Raw genomic sequence first — 11,225 nt, forward strand, 5'->3', positions numbered from 1 at the left:
TTTACCCATGGTTACCTGGCTTACTTCCTCTGTAACTCCTCTTCACTATCCACTAGATTGATGCCTAGTTGCTATTACAGCTCAGCTGTCACTAGAGGGCGCAGAGTGTACAGAATAAGCAGCTTGTATCGCAGCAGGAAACAAATTTGCAGAGCACTTGATAAGAGTGTTTCTTTTCATTCTCTTTTCATTCTCCGAAGCCCCAAGCGGAAACAGTTTGTTTGTACTTCTCAACAGGCCTTGAGGATTTCGCACTGAATGTGGGCCAGTCAAGAAGAGGACAATTAGGATTTTTACCCACATTTCACACTTGAAATAAGTGTTGAAACAGTCAATCCATAGTTCCTCACAATCTTCTGTGTCCTTGTTCTTTATCTTCTGTCCATCCCGAAGCTCCATAATGCCAGTGCTGCCGCTTTCAGCTGACAGACAGAGGATTTCAAATCCTCCAAGATGAATGCCCGGGGGCCCAGCTTCAATGAGCAGCATCCACTAATACGCAACACCAAGCAGACGAAACAACATCCAGCACGGCTCTCGCGGAAAGACCGGGAAATGGCAAATTCAAGTGACATTGAAATAGTTTTTTGTTCTAACACAGAGGAAACACAGATGCTAGAAACTGACATGGTCCCATCGGTGCTGGAAACGGCAGGCTTAAGTTCTCCACGCTGGTGGAAAATAAAGACCTTTTCTCTATTACCGATAGCCGCATTTAATGTGTTGACCCCTGGGTCAGAGTCTCGCGGATAGTGAGGTCACAGGGTGAATTTATTTAAGCTGTGTGGATTTTCATCTTTACAATAGGAAACGTAAACTCACTCAAGAGATCGGCAATTGGATTTTATTGTCCAAATAACTTGCAAACACACTCATAAGTGCGGTCTGGAGCTGCTCTCCGTCACGCACGAATGAAGAATCACTTGACAACACACTGAGTTGAGGGTGGAGATTCCTCCAGGAAAGCAGAGGTCCCCTGCAATTGAAGGATGGGCACAAACTTTTGCTGATTCCAGAGTAATTAACCAATCAGGTCTGGCAATATGGTGTGACAGAGTGAGCACATCACGGGCCGCTGCGACTCACATCCGTTATGCATTGAGACTGGCCAGATCTAAATTAGAGAGCCAATTAACTCTGCTAATAGCCCTCTCCAATTTAATCTGGGAGACAATGGGGGATTGAAGACGATGCTTTATTAAAGACGGGAGCTCACACAATATCCTTTTTCTGCTACGATTCGGAGGGCCTCCACTCACTGCCTTGTTTTTGCTTCAATTAGCCCACCGCCTCCCATGATTAAGTGCCTATAATTATTTTTCAATTAAGGCTTTGATCTGCAGTGTACTGTATACAGCTTCTTGGCACGACAGGAAGAATGAGGATGAGACAGTGAATTTGTTCCCTTTCTGTTTGCTGTTGATGGGGGTGCGGGAGAGATTATGTTTGCAGCGAGGAGGACCCTCTGGGATGGACACTTCCTCTACGCGAAAGCTGATGAAAGCGCAGCTCGGATTTATGATGGGCTTTAAAGTTGGCGTTTCCTGAAATTTCCAGGTTTGAGTTTGTTCAGGAATATGAATCATGCTAATAAGAGGATGTAGCTTGGTGGTATAGCGCACATGGCGCGCAAATTGCAGGTCCTGGTTCAATCCCTGGCATCTCCATCACAATAGTCACAACTTCCAGTAAATTGGACTATCCCGATTAGCAACTAATCCTGAATACACAGCACTTGCAAAGTGCAGCAGTGAAGGTGATGTAACTCACTGGAAAGGTTGATGCTTTGAACTTTAAATCGCTTTGGGTAAATTTTGTGTTAAATGACAAGTGACCAATAAGTGTGCGAGGATTTTGGACCAATGAAAAATAGCCTCTGGTCTCTGAAAAATTAAAGATGCAAAAATCTTAAGGAAAATCTTGTGAACATGCAATGTGATTTATATGTTATTTGCACAAATGCATTACTTGGATACCATTTCATTTCCTTTACACATTTATATAGGCTATCTTTCTTTTGCCATATAATTGATGAGGTATGATTTTTGCCATGTACAATGTACAAAAATATCATGTCTCCCAAACAATATTAAGCATCATGTGTTAAAATAATTTTAGATTTTACTTAAGTACATGTTGACTACTGCATTTAAGGAACAAAAATATACTACTATATACTACTAATATACTACTAGTTGGTTTCAAATGCCTGATGAGACAATGCAATAAAGTGTTCAGTTCTAAACTCAAGAAACCAAGACAATTTGTGGTCTTGATTGTTGGGTTTATGCATCTATATAAAAACACTGGACAGTGTTAGTTTTATGCAACAGTGCTCTTTACCAGTTTCACACAAAAAAATACATTATAAAATATTAGAACATTGAAATCAATACACATCTGTAATAAAAAAATAAAAAAAACATATTTCCCAACACTTTAGTGACTTAATCACATATTTATAAAAAATGGTTTTGTGGCTACCTGCCTCAACAGTCCTCCACTGAATTCTCTTTAAACTGGGTCAAAGCGTTTTGAGCTTGTCCACTTCCAGAGGTAGTCGAAAACACATCAGACTGGATTGCTTTCGTAGTGTAGATGCTCATGTGGTCCAATGCCTTCGAACAGCCACAAAAGACCGCCTACCTTAATGCGTAAACATTATGGGAAGCGCGCTATCCAGACGTGATTTAAAATTTGTTGGCTAAAGACGAAAAACTTACCAAGCACAATGTTCTCTCACCATTCCTGATTTCTAACCCGCACTCACTGCGTTTGGCTTGGTCTTGCGGCTGTCAGATCAGAAACAAAAGCTGCCGCTGTCCGTTTGTTTTTTCTGTCGTCTTCGGTTGCGTTCAGATAGGCTATTAATTGCGTGAGCTTATTTTTCCATTAAATCAAAAGATCTGAATAAGCTAATACATTTACCCTCCCCTCGTAGAAATCAGGAAAAAAAGTGGTTGAAAGTGGACAAAAGAGACGGATTAAAACATGGCCCCTGGGCCAAATGTACTAACAGCTTGCGCCATTGCAACCTACTGTCAGGATTTAGGCAGTGAAAAATTAGCGCTGAAAAGGCGTAAACACGTGAATCCACGATGGTTTCTCTTTCAGGTGCAAAATTTATGTGAGGAATGTATTTAAATGAATCACGCAAGCTGATTTAAGGTTTGCGCTCGTCAATGTACTGGTGTTAGCGCCATTATTTACCGCCAAAAAAAAGCACGTCTTAAATACCAGACACTACCTGGTAGATTGCGTTGGTCATTATGGAAATGACTGAGTCTGTTCTTTAATTTGCTCGTTGTCTGTAGATCACGCGCAGAACTTTCTACTCCCATCAGCACTGGTTTGAAATTGCGCTCACTTTAATTTACCCTTTTTAGTAAATCTGCCCCCAGTTGTAAACGGGTGTTTTCCTCGTTTACCTGTGATCCGATTGACCAAAACGCATCTTAAAGGTGCTCTAAGCGATGCCGGGAGATGTAACTTCTTGTTGACATTCGAATTGTTGTCAAACAAAACAGAGGCTAGCTCGACCCTCCCTCCTCCTCAGTCTCCTCCCTCCTCCCCTCCCTTCTGGCATAAAGGAAAGTCAAAGTAGTCACTACAAACAAAGTTAAGTTTTACTGATACTTCATTCAATGCGTAATGTCGCCAAGTTAGATAAATGCTTTTATATATTGCAGAACAGAATGCAGAAAAAGAGAAACATTATCTTAAAATAGTTTCGCCACCTGAGGTTATAACTATAACAAGGTAGCTCCCATACAAGGACGCAATAATAGCAAGATAACGTTAGCTTCGCGTTTCCCAGTGAGCATAAACAACGGCGGCGTCGTAAACAAATTTAGTCAAAGTTGTCAATAGCCTATAAATGAACATTCAAATTCATAACAAACAGTGGGTGAAAACAATCATTCACACAAATTGTCGCCCTACTGTGAATTTGCTTGATCATTTACAATAGAGATTGATCGCTAGCTGCTAGAAACATATAGCCTGGCAAGCCAGACCTACATCAAGATGTTAGGTCTGGAAACTCACCATAGACGCTCAATCCGAGGGGCGGGATAAACGGCTGTCTTTCAAATTCCCTCTGCACGCAATAGGACAGCGCTACAACCAACCAGAGCGTTTTCCCAACAGCTGAGCTAACGTTAGATGATAGATTCAACTTTTGCCATATCTGACAGGCAAAAAAAAGCATTTCTAAACAAACGTGTCGTAAATACTTCACCTTTGGCTTATAGTCAGAAGTTACGCTGTTTGCGTAGATCACGGAGCACGCAGTGACAACCGCGCCCACTACGGTCACATATTATGACGGTCACAGAATCTGGTGTAACACCGGCAAAACTACGAACACATCTTCCTTTTTAAAGAATGACTTAAGTGCCGTTCTTTGCTCTTTTCTCAAAGAAAAACTTAACTCCAAGTCCTCCAGAGTCGCGGCCAAAGCCGATTCGAAAGACTGTTCGCCAGCAGCCATTCTTTGTTTTCAAGCCAGGTAACCGTCACATCTCTGTCGTCATTATGTTAAGCCCGCCCCGCCTACTCTATACGCGTTGTGATTGGCCTGACCCAATTTGGGTTTTTGCAGCTAGAAGGTCTATTGAGAGTGTCTAGACCCACCTGGCTGCAAAATACATTTTGCTGCCGCTAGGGTGCGTCTAGATTTCTAGGCTAAGAAACATATGTTGTATTCACCAAAGTTAACGCTGACCATACGCTGACTGCATAGTTCTAGCTAATTACATCCTTGTGTTGGTTTGGCGAACATGAACGTCAATTTAGAAAGAAAAATGGATTTACCTGTTCTGCAAAAACAGAGCAACTGAATGACGGATTGGAATCCCTTTTGCCGGCGGAGTTCTCGCCACCTTTCGAAGGTTTTTCCGATGTAAATTCGGTACTTCGCGCGTTCCTTATCCTTGTCCCTGCTTTGCAATTTGTTCATAGGAACGTCGTCTCTTTGGTCGTGTGTCGGCCATAATTCAAACTTCCCTCTTCATGCTTCTCTCTCCTCCACACCCCCTTCATGTGTACGCGCACTAACCCCCCCAAACCCCACCCTCAAATACATCTGGCCAGTGATTGGCTGGAACACTGTTTGTTGTGTTTCGTGGTGCGGGTGAGCCCAGTTTGTTTTTGTTGCCGTTTGTGGAGCCTGTGGTGTCTACAGAGACCGCGTTTTTTTACAGTGTGTTCAGGGGACAGGCAGCTAGCGGATAGTGAGGAGATGTTTGCTGTATGTGACAAAAAATGTTTTGGCCTAAAAAACGTGTGACATCACTTAGAGCACCTTTAATACCAGGTTTAAACAGGGCCTGAGTTAAAAGTGTATGTCCTCCACACCTCCACACTAAGGCCTAGTCCACACATTCATGGGTATTTTTATAAACTGAGTTTTTCCTCCTTCATTTAATTTTTGTTTTGTTTTGAAAATGCAATGAATCGCTGTCAAGAGCATTCCAAACCAACAGGTTGCGATATAACCCTAACTGTAAAGCCATGTTGGCCAATCAGAAGCCTGGAAAAAAATTACCGTTCCGACATCACAAGCCAAAATCTCCGGTTTCACCGTCTAGACGACAACACTGCAACCAGAGTTTCAAAAAATCTTCACCCTGGCAGGAGTTTTAAAAAAAAATCGGTTTCAGTGACCGGATTCTGCATTTGCGTGTGGACAAACGCCCAAACCGCATAGAAAAAGCTGCGATTTTGAAAATACCCGTGTACGTGTGGACAGGGCCTAAATCAGCCTTCCTCTGCTGCATTACCTGTGCTGGAGGTGATCAAAGAGAGGAGGCAGTGCCTGGCTGGATGACAGGACGGGCTAATTATCAGTATAGCTGCAGGGATTAGAAGCGATCAGAGAGGAGGGACGGCATTCAAGGGGCGGTGTGGATGTGACAGCTTCCTTTGTGTGAGAAGCTTTAACTACTAGGCCTCACCACACCCTCCAGGCCCATTCTGACATCATGGTAAAGAGTCATGGAGAAGAGCAGAGGGGAAATATTGGCAATGACAGGGGGTTGTTTCACCATCGCCAACAGATCTGTGAGCGAGTGAACAGCCATATATTAAAGTTAGAGAGACAGACAAGTATTGACACAATGGGTGGGGTTAAGCTAGAGTAGTTATGTGGTTACAGATATGGGAGTTAAGACCTCGGGTAACAGTGAAGGAAAGAAAAGGAGAGATTTAAAAAAGAAACGTTTAAAGCCTCTGGTTTTAACACAAAGGCAGAAACAGGGTGCGTCAGCATTCCAATACCTACCTTCATTCAAAAAATAATTACTGCTGCCTGCAAAGGAGAACAGGTTTCTGGTTCACACTGAAGTTGATGGTGGTTGATATTTGTAAGGCCCAACACCCCAAATCCTCTTGTCAGTGTGCTATTGAGAACTATCTTTAAAGAACTGAATCTTTCCTCAAGGCAATGAAACCCTGAGCGGGCGTTTCAGCTTGAGATTTAGTCAAATCCGAATTATAGACAAAGGTCACCTATGTACTTAATTTAAAAATTATAAAAACAATACTGATTTTGAATACTTCCAGTTCTTTCAGTACTTTGAAGTTCTTTCAGGAGGAGCTATTTTGCTATATAATAATAATATTAATAATAATAATAAGTTTCTGCCAAATACTATTAGGCATGTAATATATTAAATATATACAATATAGGCCTATATGAATGTTATTTCATACATATTACTGTATATTACACTACCTTTCAAAAAGTAATAATAGTAAATACAGTAAATTACATTTATAATATTACAAAAGATTCCATTCAAATAAATGCAATTCTTTTTATTTACCAAAGAATCCTGAAAATGCATCACATTTTCCACAAAAAATATTAAGCAAAAAATAAGTAAATAAAAATAAATACAAATATAACATAAAACAGTTATTTGAAAATGTAATAATATTTCACAATATTTCTTTTTTCACTGTATTATTGATCAAATAAGAGACTTTTATTACTTTAAAAAATGTTAAAGATCTTACTGACCCCCAAATTTTAAACAGTAGTGTTTACTGTATGCATACTCTATTTATTCAGTATTTTATGTTTATGAAGACATACTGGCCAGATTACTAAGGAATATCAGCCATCTTTCCATGCAACAACTGCATTTATACGGGCTAGACAAATATAAATATGCCTTTCCTTAGTCATTGAGTGAAATAGCTTTGGTGTTATTCACATCAAGTGCACTCCTTAAAAAGGATGTAAACATTTAGCTATGCATCTAATTTGCTACATTATGCACATCTAAAGGAGAATCTAAAAATACAAGGAATGTTTAGATATGGCATCCTTTTGTCCACCCTTTAGAAATGACAGTATAAAGCCTTATTTTTAACCCTTGATGTAACATCTGGAAAATTAATGAAGAGAGAATTTCTTACTAAGCATCCTTTTCTCTGGAACTGAAGAAGCCACTTAACGCCATCAATTAATTGCCAAACGCAGGGGACGTTTCAGATGCTTTAAACATGCTTTAAATGGCATGGCATTATCAAACATGACTATAGCCTGTATACACACTGCGGTTTATTCATATCGAACACATCTGTTCATATTGTTGACATCAAGGCCTTGAAGTGAAGCTATTTTAAACAAAAAGAAGTATGTGAGCTAAAAGCTGGAAGAGGAAAGCAAGCATAAGGAAGTAGAGGTGGATCTAAGTAAAGTAAAGTGTGAGGAAGAGAGGGAGAATGAGAGAGAGCGAGAGATTGGAGAGCAATAATGTGATATCAGGCAAAGAAGAGCGGCTCTTTAAGGGAGAAGTAGGGATATTGGCGACGCTTGTGCGGAGGTGAGGGGAGGGGAACGGGGTTTGGATTGTGTCTGAAACATTTTGTATGACCTCCTCTCTCGGCCATCCATCAGAACGGCTGGCTCATTATTCTAACTAGCCGGCTCTTTTCTTCTGTTGCAGGACGCCATCAGTAGCAATCTGCATGCCAATTATCGGCCAGACCCCCTGATACCCCGTATGAAAATGATCTGTCAAAGAAAAAAAAGAAGGGGAAAAAGGAATGCGAAAAGGCTTTTGCTCCATAGCCCCAATCTCTCCCCTCCCCTCATTTTCTACTCTCTTTCTCCTTCTCTCTCTCTCCCTCACCCTCCCTGTATGGGCAGTGACAGGGCTTCCTGGAAAATTAATCTATGGAGAGTGAAGAGAGAGAGAGAGAGAGAGAGAGAGTAAAAAAAAATTATAAATGTAGCTATTCTTCGTCTTCAGCCGGCTCAGCTCTTGGGCTCCGCGGGGCAGGGGGAAGAGGAGAGGGTGATAATTGCAAGCGAGAGAAGGATGATAACAAAGGGATACTCTTCTCCCCTTGAATGTTAGACTAAGGGCAAGGGCAAGTGGGCCAGCTACAGCCATCTTTAAACGCTTTGTGCCCTTCCAGGTATACTCCTTTCATTCGGCTATCAAATTACAGATGGGAATCCAACATTATGTCACTGTTCTTATTGGGCTTCAGTAAAGCTTCCTCTCGGACCTGCATGCGCTGAAATGTGGAGGGCCAAAATGCATAGTAAAGATGTCAAAAAATAAAGATCTCTCTACTGATAAACAATAAAGATCACAAGGGCAAAGTTATGGATAATAGAAAGCAATGAAATATAGCATGGGTATTCAACTGAAGTTCCAAAAGGTCCTTTTTATTTTCTTCTTTTTTTTTTACTCACAATGTTTGAGCAGTCAGTATGTTGTTTAAAGATTTCTAAAATGACGGTCCAAAACGGGCTATAATTAATTGTAAATTTTAGGTTGGCAGCTACAATACAAGAGTAAAAATCAATAAATCAAGACTGTGTGGAATCTGCATTCTGGCTTTCTCTTTATTGCATCAAAAAGTATAAACGCTCCATCCATGTCATGGTTATATGTTACTTCACATGTAGTTTCTGTTTCAACTTTGCCATGTAAAGTTTATTTAACCATTTTGTGTAGCTAAAAAGTGCTAGTTTTGTATTAATAATAGTTTAATAGCAGTGGCTCATGGTCCAGTGGGCACATCTAATCTCACCTGGGGTCTCATTTATAAAACTGTGCGTAGGAACCTTACTAAAAGTGTACGTGCGCCCGAAAGCCAAAAATGGCGTACGCCAAAAAATATTCAGACTTATAAAACCGTTCGTACGCCAGAACCTGCGCAGAATTCACTTTATAAATCCCAGTCAGCGGAAGATTGTGCGCACATGCGTCTCCACCCCGAAATAACCATATATGGAGCTTACAACGCCTAGTTTTACTATGCAGATCCTCATCTGCATATCATTTGCATATGATTATTCATCCACGTGATAACGTTTAACGGTACAAGACACATTACATTAATAAAAATCAAGTAGTTGCCTATATCTTGCCTTGTTTTTGAATACATAAATCAAATAGTGTAAAAAACATTTCAGAGAAAGTTTTTCTCAATCTTTTCCACTGGCCGAATTGTATTTTTAATTGATATATATTTGTAATGGAAACAGATAGGCCTTGGGCATTATTTGCACGAAATTATTTGCACATTATTTGCATTATTTGCTCAGACAATCTGGTATTATCATGATAAGCAATTGTCTCTGTGGTTAAACCAATTAAAACACAGCACGCCACAGGAAAAGTGTTCAAAAACATCGCATCCACAACAAATATTTCTATTGATTGAATATAAAAAAATGTTGTACCTAACTTCTCAGTAATGATTTCATGTTTAAGTGTTAAACTCCATTAATTTGAATGGCATATTTAATCTAAATGTTTATATCAGAAGTAAAACATAGTTTAAATCATTATTTTATTTATTTAAACTGTTATTTGCGTCAGTTTCACTAAACGGCCCAACGCGCTCGCTGGCGTGGACATTTAAGAAGGGATGGATATTTGCTTCAAGTGATAGGCTTGGTGAGTGAAATTATATTTTGTATCATCTTTCTGTATATGTCTTTAGATTTTCTCTCTAAAAGTGACCAAAAAGACATTTAACTCCGGCTCACCATCGGTGTCGCCAAACTGCTCCAACTCCAAAACGTTCGTACGCATGGGTCAGAGTTTGCGTGCAGGTGCGCAAATTTTCCCGTCAAGTTTGTTTTTATAAATCACAACTTATGCGTCGGAAGTGGCGTACGCCTCTTTCAGGGCCTGTTTTGTGCGTAGCCTATGCAACGGTTATAAATGAGGCCCCTGATCTCAAAAACTAAGCAAGGTTTGGCTTGGTTAGAATTTGGATGGAGATCGCCTGCAATACCAGATGCTGTAAAGGCCCCGACATACTTTAAGCGAAAGCAAAGAACGAACTGGTGTGACAGAACTTCAAACAAAATCAGGCCAAAATAATGTTGGACTTTTGGAGTTAATTTCAGGAGTTCAAAAACTTGTAAAACCAAACTCACTCATGGCTGGTAAAGACCTTTGAACCTTTGGTCTGTGGCGATTACATAAAAGTTATGTGTGCTCTGGGGCTCCGCCTTCTTTGACGTGGAAGTCTCCAGTTCATTTCTTCTGTTCAATCCAATGAGGTCAAACATGAACACACTGGACAGCTGCTTTATAGTAGAAATTGAAGTTCCAATTCTAATTGAAAGCAAAACTGAAACTGTTTGTTCATGTTTATTAAAGCTGTATACTTTTAAGCAATATGAATAAAATCTATTGCTATAAATAAATGTGACATGACTTGACTGGACTGCCGAATTGTAGAGTCTGTAAAACATATCCACATCGCTGTGAGTTGACTCAAGCATCCCTGCAACTATACATAGGACAAGCAGTTTGGATAATGGATTCCGAGTTTTGCTTATTGGTGATCTCTGCATTATAGCAACAAGGTGTTTGTGTGGCTCAAACAGTAGTGTAGCATGGTGCTAGCATGCTTAGGTCATGGGTTCAATTCCAAAGGAATGCATGAAATTATTTAGAATGCAAGGTAATTTGCTTTGGATAAAAGTCACACCTTACCAAATATTTAGTATTTTAAGATCACTTGCACCTATTTATCAAGTTTGTAGCTTTCCTAATCCATCAACACTCCAGTCATATAGCTGCTAAGATCAGACATCTTACTGTATACCAGACTCCATTTGGAATGAACAGTGAGAGCCTTTCTATAGTTTAAAAGTGAAAGAGGCATTGAAATCCTGTGTGTCGCCTCATTTTCAGCATAGGGGACAGCTGGTAAAGCTAAGCCAGAGAACAGAGGCT

This window comes from Rutilus rutilus (genome assembly GCF_951802725.1).
Source record: "Rutilus rutilus genome assembly, chromosome: 12".
Taxonomy (NCBI): Eukaryota; Metazoa; Chordata; class Actinopteri; order Cypriniformes; family Leuciscidae; genus Rutilus; species Rutilus rutilus.